This window comes from Gigantopelta aegis, chromosome 3 (genome assembly GCF_016097555.1).
Source record: "Gigantopelta aegis isolate Gae_Host chromosome 3, Gae_host_genome, whole genome shotgun sequence".
NCBI lineage: Eukaryota > Metazoa > Mollusca > Gastropoda > Neomphalida > Peltospiridae > Gigantopelta > Gigantopelta aegis.
Genome location: NC_054701.1, coordinates 27,088,674 through 27,102,959, shown reverse-complemented (window position 1 = coordinate 27,102,959; position 14,286 = coordinate 27,088,674). Strand labels below are relative to the sequence as shown.

Here is a 14,286-nt window from a genome sequence, read left to right as displayed (position 1 = left end):
TTTTTTAAATTAATTGTTGACATTTTTGTCAAAAACAAAGTAAGAAAATATCAATAAATAGTCTTAGAATGACATATGCAAATATTTGCTAAATTGTTGTTGTACATCTTATGTTTTTTTTTAAAACAAAAAATACCCGTCAAATGGCACGTGCTATGTTTGTTATGGTTTCTTTTTTTTTTTGGTAGCAGTTTCTTTTATCTCTACAAAGTTGTCATAATATACCATTATATATGAACTACATTATGACAGTTGCATTAAAATAGAACAAGTATCACTTTTAATGCCTAAAAAAAGGTACAAACACAATCAAATAGTTGTAATCCGATGGCATAAACAGTCATCGAAAAGTGCCATTTCCCTATTTCTATTTATAAACAACAGGTCATGTGACAGCACATTTCCCACCATACAATTTGACAGCAGTAGTATACATTGTTTGCATGTGCTGCTAACTGTTTTCATTAATAATTACAACGTGGTTACTTATACTACAGCAGATATTCTAACTAGCTACATGTATGTTTGCTTGAACAGTTACGTCGACTATATGATCGAATACGTACATGTGCTCGGTGTTCGTTGTTGCGTTGTTGTGTGTTGTTTTTCTGCCAGTTTTTCCTTTTTCCTTTTCAACATGACATATTACATTCACATTGGTATTAATCACTACTGAGTGGATATATATTTGTTTTCATTTTTTAAAAATGAATTACAAACGATAGGTTAAGAATATCTTCTGAACTAGTCTGGGGAATACCTTGACCTACATTATTTTCAATAACCAATCACAAAACATTCTCGTTGCGTGTCACACATAATTATGTGGCGCCACCGTTTTTTTAAAATTATTATTGAAATAGATTAAAGCATGTACTATACTGTACCAGTCGCGGATAAAACGATTGTGTGTGTGTGGGGGGGGGGGGGGGGGGGAGAGGCGCCGTACATAGCTTTTTATGAATAAGTTAGCCTATACAAGCAGTGAATGTTTTGTAATTATGTTTGTATGGTGGATGACAATTTTTAAAAAATCAGGCATGTGTGCTGGGATTTTAGGTAGGAGAGCGAAGTTTATAGGGAATATGTATTGAATTTGAATTTGGTTTTGGTTTTTTAATCTGCTCGAGCAGGGACCGGAAAGGGGGTGGGGGTGGGGGGCAGGCGACCCATTCCCTGCACACATCTGCAAATGTTATAGAGATAAATTAATCATCATGAGGTAAACTGTAGTTGTGTTGAATTTATTGTATTTTGATAAATTTATTAGTACCAAAATCTAAATTTCGGGTGAATACGACAGAGACATTCGGGTAAATTGAGCTGGCCTGAAACCTTTTCATCATGTACTAGTAGTTCCACCATTTCTCTCACAATACTAGTGTGTAGTGCTTCGTTTGAAACCCTATATTATATATAGCTGGTTGGCAGTAACGCTAAAACTAATAAATGTTGTTTTTTAGTTGGTGGTATTTTTGTTTAATTTGGGCACAAATTAGCCTGCCTTTCTCCCTCTCCCACCCCTACAAAACAAAACGGGATCTCGTACGCTTATGATTAGTACATCAGGCTTGTACGGTACTAATTGGTGTGGATGCGTCGGGGGTATACACACCCTCGCCGCGAGGTCCAATTTTTGTTTCCTTGCAACAGTTATCGACCGTTTTTTAGAACCTCGACACGGTCCTTTTTTCGTGTTATGCAACACCCCCAAAAAATCGTGCGGTAACTATATGGACCTATATAAAATGTGAAAATTACAGTAGGATAATGGTTTGCAATAGATTCAGAGTAAGTAATCACGTTCTTTATTTTAAAAATATGGTGATAATTTTTTTGTTTTGTTTTTTTAAATAATTAAAAACAAAAACATTCCACGTACTTTAGCAGATACTGTTGTGTAGGCCACGACCCGAAACATTGTTTTTGTCTCAAAAATCGTTAAACAAATTATTTAATGCAAATAAAATGTTGTATTCAGGATGTAATAATCAAAAATCATAAAACGATCCTATATTGTTGATAAAAATATCAAAAAAAAATCGCAAAAACATCGAAGTTTAGTTGACCTATATTATCGACGCTTGACCCAGATACAATACTTCGCGGGACCAACTGCCAGTGATTTCTTCTTCTTTCACTCCCTCAATAAACATGTCAGAAGAAGTTGCACAAATATAAATTCATGATTCCGATAATAATGTTTCAAGATTTACTAGTACTTGTGTGACATCTCAAGTGACCTATTGCGGTAGGGAGCACATTTTTTACGTCCGCTCGGACTACTGTGCGTCATGCATAAACGTTTCATGTTTTTGACTTCTCAAAAAGTTCCAACTACATTTTGTGCCACACCTAAACACCCTCTCCAAGGGCCTAAGCGACAGGGCCCAAAATTTTAAAAAATGCAGCGGCATCAGGGCCGTAGCTAGGGGGGGAGGGGGGGGGGAAGAGGAGGAAGAGGAGGGGATCCGGAAAGCATTATAGAAAATTCTCTTCTCAACCGTTTAAGTTTTAGACTATTAACTACTCAGTTGCCCCCCCCCCCCCCCATCCGCCCCCAAACAAAAAATCCTAGCTACGGCCCTGGGCATAGGCCTAAGCGTACGTGCTCTCATTTTTGTTGGGGTTGCAGGCAGATTTCTGCCAGAGTTGAACGAAAATCCCTGAATCTGGATAACACCAATTATTCATATTAGCTTTACTGCCAAACAGCAGGGCCTCAGCTAACGGCTAGAGGCAATGGTGTATGTGTTTCATTTTTTATTTAACGACACTACTAGAGCACACTGATTTATTAATCATCGGCTATTGGATGTCAAACATTTGGTAATTTTGACATACTAGTAGTCTTAGAGAGAAAACCCCCTACATTTTTCCATTAGTAGCAAGGCATCTTTTATATACACCATCCCAAAGACAGGATAGTACATACCATGGCCTTTGATATACCAGTCATGGAGCACTGGCTGGAAGAAGAAATAGCCCAGTTTGCCCACCGATGGGAATCAATCCCAAACCAACTGCGCTTTACCACTGGGCTGCGTCCCGCCCCTGGCGTGGGAGGAATGCATTGGGGGGGGGGGGGGGGGTTTGTTGTTAAAATAATAGAAAAATAGTTTATTGATACTGATGTTTTAAGTATGTAACCTCCCAGAAATGACTGGAAAATGGTGTCTTGCACCTTCCATGCTCATTGGTTCATTGTTTAAATCCTAGTTACAGCCCTGAATAGCTATATATAGGGTTGCAAATGAATCACTACATATTTTTACATGGATTACAGCTAATATTGTGTCAGAGTAAAATGATGGAAATACATCGTGAAAAGGTTTTATGCCAGCTCATTTGCCCGAAATGCTATACCTGGATAGTATTCAAATAATATATAAAGGCAAATAGATGACCAGTGTATATAACTTGTGAATGTCCCCTTGGTGAGGATGGAGTTCACAATAGTTATATAAAAATTGCATATCCGTGACCCATTTCCTTGTGAATTTGGTCATTCTACCCCTCTCCTAAGGGTGGGGCACAGATAGGGGGAAATTAAGCCAATTGTCGTGTCCAGAAATACCATAAAAACATAAATTTTGCGAATTTCGTTAATGTTGTGTCCCCTGTCCCCCCTCCCCTCAGGTAGGAGACAAATTCATTAAACCATCTATCATATAGACAAATGCATTTAAACTATTATGTCTTCAGAAATACTAGACCATTTTCAACCAAATTTATTTGGAAAACCCAAAACCATAAATTTGGTCATTTTAATCCCCCAAGGAAAATGGGTGCCCCATACTCCATGTGTTTGGTAGTTGTGGTCAGCAATTTACTCAGGCGACCATTTAGATCTATTTTGTATCATGCATAAGTGTTCAACACTTGATACACATTATGTATACGGTACATATTTAATTAGGGCTCACATGTTGATGTTTGTTTCTTTGGGTTTAAAATATTTTTTAGGTGAATGGACATTTTACTTCTCTTTTTTTTACAATTGTGACCGTGTGAAGCACTATTGCAAGTATCTTGTGTCACAATAAATTACTGAAATGCATAAAATACTTTTTACTATTTCTATTATTCTAATATCAGTGTTCAGGGTTTCTGCCAGAGGGTATGAAGGGTAAAATTATGTACCCTGAAATCTTGGGAATGAATGGATACGTTTTAATAATTTTTAGAACGATTATAGTAAGATAGCTGCTGCTTAAAGTTTGTACATGAAATGCAGTGTCCAATTTCAAAAGATTCCAAACCCCATAGCCACCTAGTAGCGGCAGTTATGATCTGGAGTTTTCAAATACCCTCAAATTATTGATTACTGGTGTCCTTTACTTTTGGCCTTTTGACCCAAAAGTTGTATGCACACAGCAAATAGTTTCCAGTTTTACATACCTTACCATGGTAACATAGTTTGCATTGGTTACCATGGTAACAGTTTCAATCTGGGTACCATGGTAACATATAGTTTTGAACTGGTTACCATGGTAACAGAATTAATAAGCTTCATATATCTTTTCTACAGGCATAGTACAATTATGTCACTATACATTGTTGTTTTTTCTCAGTCCTTGAACATTATATTTTTTTAGAAATTTGTTTTCTGTTATGCATTGGTTACCTTGGTAACATAATTCACAATTTTCACACTTCTCTTGTAAACAGCTGGGAGCTTATTATTACATCATTATACAGTGATTTGTATTCAAATAAATTCATTTAAAACATTTCATATGGGAAATGGTTCCTCATTTTGCATTGGTTACCATGGTAACAGAATTAATAATGTTCATTTGAAAATGACAGGAAGTGAAAGGGCATATACCTTTTTTAAAAGCTTGTGTCATTTGACAAAGCTATATAAAGTAATAGAGATAGTATACATATTTTTAGTGTCTATGTAATGTTGGACACAATTTCCACAAGTTACAAAAATGTGTTGATGGTAGTATGTGCATTTGACCCTATTATTCAAAAACAAAATTGGCTGTCTACTTAATTCTTTTTCTAAATCGAGTAGTATGGTTAATAGATCACACCATAGACTTAAATTAAAAGCAAAATATTAATTTTAAATTAAAGTTTTTATAATTATTAATAAAATGGTATATTGAAAGTTGCAGCTGTTGCCATGGTAACATAAATAATATAACCGACTATAAAATGTTAGCGCTACGTAGGTGGATATTCTTAGTATGTATATGTGTAATTTCATGCTGAAATGTCAACTGATTTTAATAATATTACTAAAAATGTATAATAGTTAATGTTGGACATTATGTTCACAATTTACAAAAAAGCGTTGATGACAGTATGTGCATTGCACCCTATTATTCGGAAAAAAATGGCAGTCTGCTTAATTTTTTCTTTAAATCAATCACTATGCTTAATAAATCACAGCATACACTTAAATTAAAAGAAAAATAGTAGTGTTTTATTTATGTTTTCTTAATTATTAATGAAAAAATTGTATATTGAAATTTGCAGCTGTTGCCATGGTAACATAAATAAAATAACCATCTACAAAATGCTATCATTACGTAGGTAGATCATTATAGTATATATGGGTGTAATTTCATGTTAAAATGCCCATGAATTTTAATAAAATTACTAGAAATGTAGAACAGGTGAAAATTCTTTAAATTTCACAAAAAGAATGCGGCAGGATAAGGGTTAACAAGAGTTATACATCTACCTATGAACATTAGATGGTTACACATACATGTATATCAATCATTATGCTCACACTAATTGCTTAGAGTATATCCTCAGTTGATTATGTACTAAATTTATTAGAAGTGTATAAATTTAAAGTTGTACATATAGGCAAACAACTTCTTAAGTAATAAATTTTAAAAACAAATGTTTTAAAAATTACAAATGTCTTATATTAATAATGACTATTGGAAACGTAAGATTATGAAATAAGAAATGGAATACCAAAATGTCTGTGTTATATACATCATTTTTATAATTCCAGTCAATCCTTTAAAAAATATAATAAATAAATTAAAAATTTTAAATCCCCAAATTCAATTACTTTATACTTCATGTCTTTCGACTTATCCAAATTTTTATTTGCAATTATTCATTTTTAAATTAGATACAAATAAAGAGTAATCAGAAGAAACTCATGGCAACATCAGTTAAAATTGTTGTAGACATTATCAAGAAACCCCAGTAGACCAAATACTGGGCTGTGTCTGAATGTAAACAAAACTGCAGAAGTTTCAATGGTAGTCACCTGGGGACTTTTCTAAAAACGGATTGGTTAGATAGAAATGTGTTTAAATAATACTGTGAAATTCTTTATTTTCGTGGCTTAAATTTTGTGGTTTTACTAATTTCATTAATTATAAAATTTCCTTTTCTTAAAAAATTTCTTTAATTTTTAATTATCAATTACTAAAAATCATTTTCTCCGAGACTGGGAACACATAGTATATATAGAAACATGTGGGCCAAGTGTAACAGATGTCTAGCGTGGTGATTTATTGATTAAATAAATATTTCATTTGTAATTTATTGACATTCTCCATGTAAGATATCAAAACTTTTGAATAGTGATTTGAAACAATTGTATTTCCTTCTGTCAGGCACATGGGAGTTCAATACATGTATACAAGGCTACAACTTAGTACTTAATGACATTGCCATTTCAGTTGTTCGTAATTGTTTATTATAATTTTAGAATATATTTGTATCCTAGCCAGTACCGCATGACTGGTACATGAAAGGCCTTTGTACTGCCTTTGTACTGCCTTTTCCTGTTTATGGTACAATACACATAAAGGTTCATAGCTGCTTTTTGTTAAAGGGTTCTCTACTCTATTTGGCTGAGACTCACACTCACTCACACACACTCACTCACACACACTCACTCTCTCTCTCTGTCTCTGTGTGTGTGTGTGTGTGTGTGTGTGTCCCTACTCTCTCTCTCTCTCTGTCTCTGTGTGTGTGTGTGTGTGTCCCTACTCTCTCTCTCTCTGTCTCTGTGTGTGTGTGTGTGTCCCTACTCTCTCTCTCTCACTCTCTCTCTCTCTGTCTCTGTGTGTGTGAGTGTGTGTGTCCCTACTCTCTCTCTTTTTCTCCTGGTCTCTCTCTCTCTCTCTCTCTCTATCTCGCTGTCTCTCCCTCTTGCTCACTTTTTCTCTCTCTCCCACCCCCCACCCCCCTCTCTTACTCTCTCTCTGTGTCTCAAACTACTTCTGAAATAACCTAAGTTATATACTCCCAACAATTAAATAACGGATACAGTCTATTACACCGCAGTGGAAGAGACCATGTGATAGTTATCGTCTCTTCACATTGTGGAATATGCCTTTGAGAGGTAATAACACTACAACTCTGTATGTAAAAAGTGTGCAAATGGTTCTTTCGGTTCATATTTTTAAATCTGAAAAATATTTGCTGTCAATTTTTAAATCTGAAAAATATTTGCTGTCAATTTTTAAAATTAATGTTAGCAGCATAATTTAACAAAATGTATTTTTTATTAATTTTGTTTAGCCGTGAATATGTTTATAATATTGTTTGTGTAAAATTCACTGATAGATGTGTAGCATAGGAATGCAACATTTAACTGATAAATAGCTAAATGAAGTGACCACAACATGATGTCATTTTGCTAAATGATATTATTTTCCCGTTGTTTAGTTGGAAGAAATTCAGGGTGAGTTTTGTTCATTGATGTGTGATGTAATAAATAAAATACTACACTTGTTCCCATGTGAGACCATTTATATTACAACTCATGTGCTTTTAATCGTACATCACACGCTTTCGCGCGTGATGTACGATTGAAAGCACATTCATTGTAATATAAACAGTCTCACACGGGAATTTGTTTAGTATTCTCTCTATATATAATAATAGCATAGTGAGTTTTAGAAATTTTATGTAATTAGTGTAATTTTTTCATGTTCACTTGAAAGAAATGTACTATTGGATATCAATACAACACGTTTGTTACGTTCTCTTGAGGGGAAAAAGCCCTGTACACAATTATTATTGCAGTCCAGGCAACTATTTAGTAATTTAATCAATTAGCTATTACTCACTGGGACAGAATAGTGCCATAAGACTGCAGTTTAGAAGAATTTATTTGGGGGTTTTATAAGCACATCATTACGTGTTAAAACACTGCTCCCTAAACCACTTATAGTTATACAATCTGTCTTAGCAAAATTATGAATGGGTAAATTTAAATCACAACTTGTAGATTTGCTTTTAAAAATTCAAATAGGAAAAATCAATTAAATTAAACTGTCCACTTGCTGATATTCAATTCTGGCATATTAAGCCCAAAAAAATCCAGAATTGTGCAATATTAACTTCAAATTTGATTTTGCTCTTGGCACTGAAAGCTTGCTTAAATATTCAGTGTTTGGCAATGAGTTTACCACTCTAGTCCAGTAAGTCACCAATTGTAAACTCAACAGCTTAGAGCACAGAATGACAAGCAATATTAATTCATGTCACAGATCTAAGAAACATTGTTATAACAAAATCATAACAAAACTGCCTATGTAGCAAAGCAGTTAACTTCACTATACTCCATAGATACATGTACTTGTGCGAATCTATTCCATAAATAGAAAGAGATTGAAGTCGGAAATAGATTGAAGCAAGAAAAGATCAATAGAAATATAAGTGGGGAATTAACAGCAAGTTGGCGGGTTACACCAGGTCATCATCGGACTGTGCCTGGTCGGGTGAGATGTGGATCAAACTTCCACACTTGGACCAAGTTACTACATGTAGCAATAAAGGAAAGGAATGTACCTTTAATAACACCCCCGCCCACACACACACACACACACACACATATTGTCTAATAAGAAGCCATTAGGTGTTAAAAATATAATATGGTAATTGTGACATAGACCGAAACAAGGATTCCCAAATGATGAGAATTTTAGGGAGGAAGAAATTTTTTAATTCAGTTACTTTTAGTTTTCATGGCACTCTTTTCATTGTTGTTTTTATTGTTGTGTTTAGGTTATATTATTTACAGGTACCAGGTAATAAATGTTGTCATATTATTTACACCCACAATTTTTAGATATATATATGTGTAGGTCAATTTCATAACAGTGGGGCAAATAGTATAGAATGATTAAAAATGTTTGGTACTTGTAACATTAAAACAGAAATCTGCTGCAATGCGGATCATCTAATTATTGATTAAAATTAAGGTGTCTTTTTACACCCACTTTCCCCCAGACAAGATAATACATGCCGTGCAATTTTTGATATACAAGCCTCTCCACCAATATGGATCATTCCTATGATTATTTATACTTGAGGCACATTTATTCGATACCACAGTCAGACATCCTGATTATGTTGAACAGTGATGGGTACTGCCAACATTTTTATAATGCAATATATATATATACACATGTATATATATATATATATATATATATATATATATATATATATATATATATATATATATATATATATATATATATATATATTATTTCATATGCGGGAATGCCATCCGAAATTTAAGGAATGAGTTTGGGAATTATTTTAATCCCCGATTGAGAGCTTTGGAGTATTTTTACTATTTTTAAAAATTCTAATATAACCCTGTCTTTATCATGATCTTCTTTCTTCAGTTGTATTGTTCTTGCATATCATCAACTCCTACCTTGCTTTTTAATATTTTTTTATGTCTTGATCATACAACACTTGTGTGTAACTACATTTTGAGACGAAGTAGTAACAGATTTAATAGTGGATGAATCTTGCATATCCCACCCTATACCATTATTGTGGTCAGAATGTTGGAAATTCAGACTTTTCTCATGGGTTCAGTCCTCTAAACCCCTCTAGCAGATTCGGGCCCTTCAAAAACCTATATATTATGGTACCATCCCTGGCTATTTCAGACTGATGTCCCCCATTATATTTTTAAATACACTCTGCAGACCCTGCCCTTTACTAACAAATGATTGTTACACAAGATGCTCTTTATAGCATATATGTGTGTATGCAGGAATTGCATCTCACACCTGCAAAGATCCAAAGGCAAACTCTGAACATTTGCGACAAACAAAATCAGATGTTTTTCAGCTAACACGTTTCAGCTGTTGTAATAACAACTAGACGATGTTCAAAGAAATGAGCAAATGAAAGCTAAAATCATGTGTTTGCAGAAAACAGTTTACAAGTGGTGTCCCAAGACTACACACCAGCCACGATTCAATACACACACTCCATTGATCTATTTCCACCGATAAACAACACCTCATATCTAATGGTGTACATGTCTATTGATTTCTTTCCCTAATCCCATTGTGGACCTCGTAAACACAGCGGCTGATTTCCTATCACTAAAACCTAGTCTTTATTTCTATCTGATCCCTATTGGGGCCTCCTGCTACAGCAAGTCATCAATATCCCGGCACAGAAAGTGTGTATTGATTGATTGTCTCAATAAAACAGCTCGTATCTACTGTGAAATCTGTATTGTATATATTCTTTAACACTACAAGCAGTAGCAGGCAACACTACCAGAAAGAATGAGCTGTTCCTTAGAACACTAGCCAAGAGCTGACAGTAGCTTAAAGTATTATTTGATTTGGAACCCACTAGTAGCAGTGGAGCTCATGCTAATTACAGAAGACAACAGACAGCTCCTATTTACTGTGAAACTCGCATTGTATGTTTTTTAACACCACAGGCAGAAGCCCTGCCAATAAGAAAAAACTGCTGCTTGTTTGGACATCCCCCCCCCCCCCCCCCCCATTTATTTAGCAATATCAAAGTTTTATTTTGTCTGGAACACAGTTGATCTCATGCTAGTTATAAAAATTTCATAAATTAACCAAACAATACAGCACACTAGATGCAGGCAATTACCTACATTACAAGAAGTCAATAATGAACGTCACCTAATAAAATATTAAAAGGAAAATTATAAAACTACTTTACATGACTATTGGCCTTGTGTTAAAACACAAAAAGCCAATATATCCACTTCCATTACATATAATATTAACAGGTAAATCTATGTAATGGACAATAGAGACTCCATCAAAGGGATTTGAACAAGTTATTTTTAGGACACTGAATGAAAAGATGAGCCTAAAAATTACCACATGCACATGAGGTTTACATACATGCCCTTTTTGGGGCATGTCGTAGCCCAGTAGGGTTTCGGCCAGAAGATATGCAGCGTAAAATTATATAGACTAAAATCTTGCAAATTAATTGATATACATATATATATATATATATATTTTTATATTTTTATATATTTTATTTTTTTTGGTAAGAGAACTGCTGTTTATATCTGGCAAAGTGCATGAAACACAGTGTCTGATTTCAAAACATTTCAAACCCATAACAAACTAATAGATACATTTAAGGGTCTGCTTTGTTTTTATTATGTACCATATTATTTTCTGGCAGAAAGTCTGCCCCATGGCAAAGTGCTTGTCTGATGTGTGACCCACAACTGGTGTAACAAAGGATGTTGCATGTACTGTTCTGTCAGTGGGATAGTACATATAAAAAAAAAAAAAATTCTACTAATAAAAAAAAAAGTATTTCTAGCCCATGATGTAGCAACAGCTGGCCGCCTCTTTCATTATCTGTATGGTCCATAATCATATCCTTATCCAGCACCACATAACCACAAATAAAAATGTGTTGAGTATAAAACATTTCAAAACAAGTTATTTTGGTTCACTCAGGCCGTCAAACGACAGCATATGAGGACATATTTTACAATAGTTATTTATATATAATGTTGGCAATCTAAAACATTGTTTCTGAAAATGTGTACCCAAATTTAATAGTGTAAGCCAAACAAATACAAGAAAATAAATGCTCATTACAAATATGCTAGTGTTCAATTTAGTCTTTCTGCAAAGTTATTATTATGAAATATATACACCAGATTCAGTTTCAGTTTATAAGTAGTGAATGACAGCTAAAATCTTCTTAACATAAATCATTTCACCAATATGTATGTTCAGGCTCAAAGTCTAAACTCAGTATATAGTCATGGTACATATGTAATTGAAGCACCAACGTTTAAGTTAATAGTCATATTAAATACTGAATTTGTTTTAGTCAAAATAAAAAACAAAATGACTAACTCATTACCGTAGTTGTTTCCCGAAACTTCCAGTGTTTCTGCCAGAAATAAATGTTGGTGTATGGCGCTATGGAATTGAATGCAACCAGTCAACAGTCACAGTATGGTGGGCCTCCCCCAGAAAGAAAATGGGTTAAGTAATGATAAGAGTCATTAATTTTGTCAAAATGTTAATTTAAAAACAAAAACATCTGCCAATAATTTTGGTATGGTGCCATACCCATTTTACCCTCTGGCTCTACACCCTGGGAACTCGACACTATCTATAAAAAAGGGCCGACCCCATTTTTCATTTTGATGTATAATTTTTTACTTTCATTTACAAAAAATATGAAAGGTAAAAAAAGTACATACCGTATATTGCCATGTATTAGCCGACTTTTGAAGTCTAGAAACACTTTCCAAAAGAAGAAAGTCGGCTTATACACGGAGGCAACAAATTGGAGCATAAAATTTCGATCTAAAATACTCCCGACTGTGACTTACAAATTTTGATCAGACCCTTAGCCTTTCACAGATTATGTAACAATAATTTGTGCACAGTATAAATAGAACACCCCATCATGCAATATTATGCAGCTTTTTGTTCTTGAATGCATTATAAGTTTTATGAATAATAAATTTTTTTTACTTGTTTTATTGTCATTTCAATGGTAAAAAAGTATTCTTTCCAACTGTCCGCCATCTTTGTTTGACCTGTGCTGGAACCAGTTTTTCATATAGCAAGTTTAAGATACAAATGGTGTTTTTTCTTCAAATAAGTATTATATTTCTAATATTATTGTTTTGTTGGGAGGGTGCATTAAACTGTAAAGTAATGCCATAAATAAATTATGTTCATTATTAACATTACTGACTGAAAAAACAACATGAATTTCAGGATGATAATTACTCCCACTATTGTCACATGACCATACCATATACAGTGAACAGCTGCAATCACGGACCGCATGATCTTTTGTTTCTGTGTGTGTGGTGAGGGATTAAACATGCCTCAATGATTTTACTTTTTACTGTCCAGTGAATAAATTAATTACTTATGTGCAGTGATATGTTGTTACAGCTTGAATTATTTTTTTTCCTGTTATGCTTTATCAATTCTAAATTATTTTTCACAGCATGGTAGATGTTAGCATTGCCACATTGATGATTGATTGCGATCGCGATTACCGTGTTTGTAATAATTAAAGGGAAAACAAATGTAATGAACAAGAAAAGCACATGTCTATTTGTTGACAGTATTATTGAAATCGATACAACATACAGCTGGACAAAAGATGACTTCGGCTTATACAGAAGGCCGATGATTTTGTACTGGATATTTAGGGTCAAACTAAGAGGTCGGCTTATCCAAGGAGTCGGCTAATACACGGCAATATACAGTAATTAATATTTTATCTGGACCCTCATAAGGGTAAATGTAGAGGGAGAGAAAATAAAAAGATCTAACCTACTTAATTATTTTCAGCACATTCTAAGAAATACACCATTTGTTAAAGGCTTAAAATGGTGGGGCAAGATTAACAAACACATTTTTCAGAATGGCCTAGGATAATTAGATTTTTCGACAGTCGAGTTGAATTATGTACTTGTTAGAATGGCTAGTGGTTTAAGAAGTTCAGATTAAAGCTTTCATTGTGATGGTTTAGATCCTTTCATTTGCAAACACCAGACAGACAGGTGAGAATGCCATTATTACACTCAGTCTGGGTGTTTCTGTCACTTTATTTCATTGATGGATTAATTCGTATGCTATGGAGACTTTCTTTAGCTTGCAGTCAAAAACACAATATTACACCATTCTACTACTAATGAGGAAGTTGACCAAAGCTCGTTATTTTGTAAACCAATAATAGTAGACTTGAAATTCTATTGTGCCAAAAATCTAGTATATTACATTAGGGACAATACAAATCAGTATCTGCTCTATATTTAATTTTACCAGATGACAGCAGCATACATATTGATGATTACTTATTAGTTTACTGCTAATATCCAGTTGTTTTAGTAATGTCCTTGGCAGTCTGTAAAATACTGAATATAAGAAATAAAAGCAACAAATTACATGTACTTTTGAGACACAAGAAAAATAATAGAAATGGCCAAAAATCTTAAATAAAATACCATCCCCTCTATTGAAGGTCAATAAAACCCTTTTTACA

The 14,286-nt window shown here is 33.9% G+C and overlaps 1 protein-coding gene across 2 annotated transcripts in view; it reads right to left on the bottom strand.

Moving 5' to 3' along the window:
- Nucleotides 1-14,286, bottom strand: part of LOC121367797 (syntaxin) — a 99,057-nt gene that overhangs the window by 68,315 nt on the left and 16,456 nt on the right. The gene's annotated exons all lie outside the window — the stretch shown is intronic.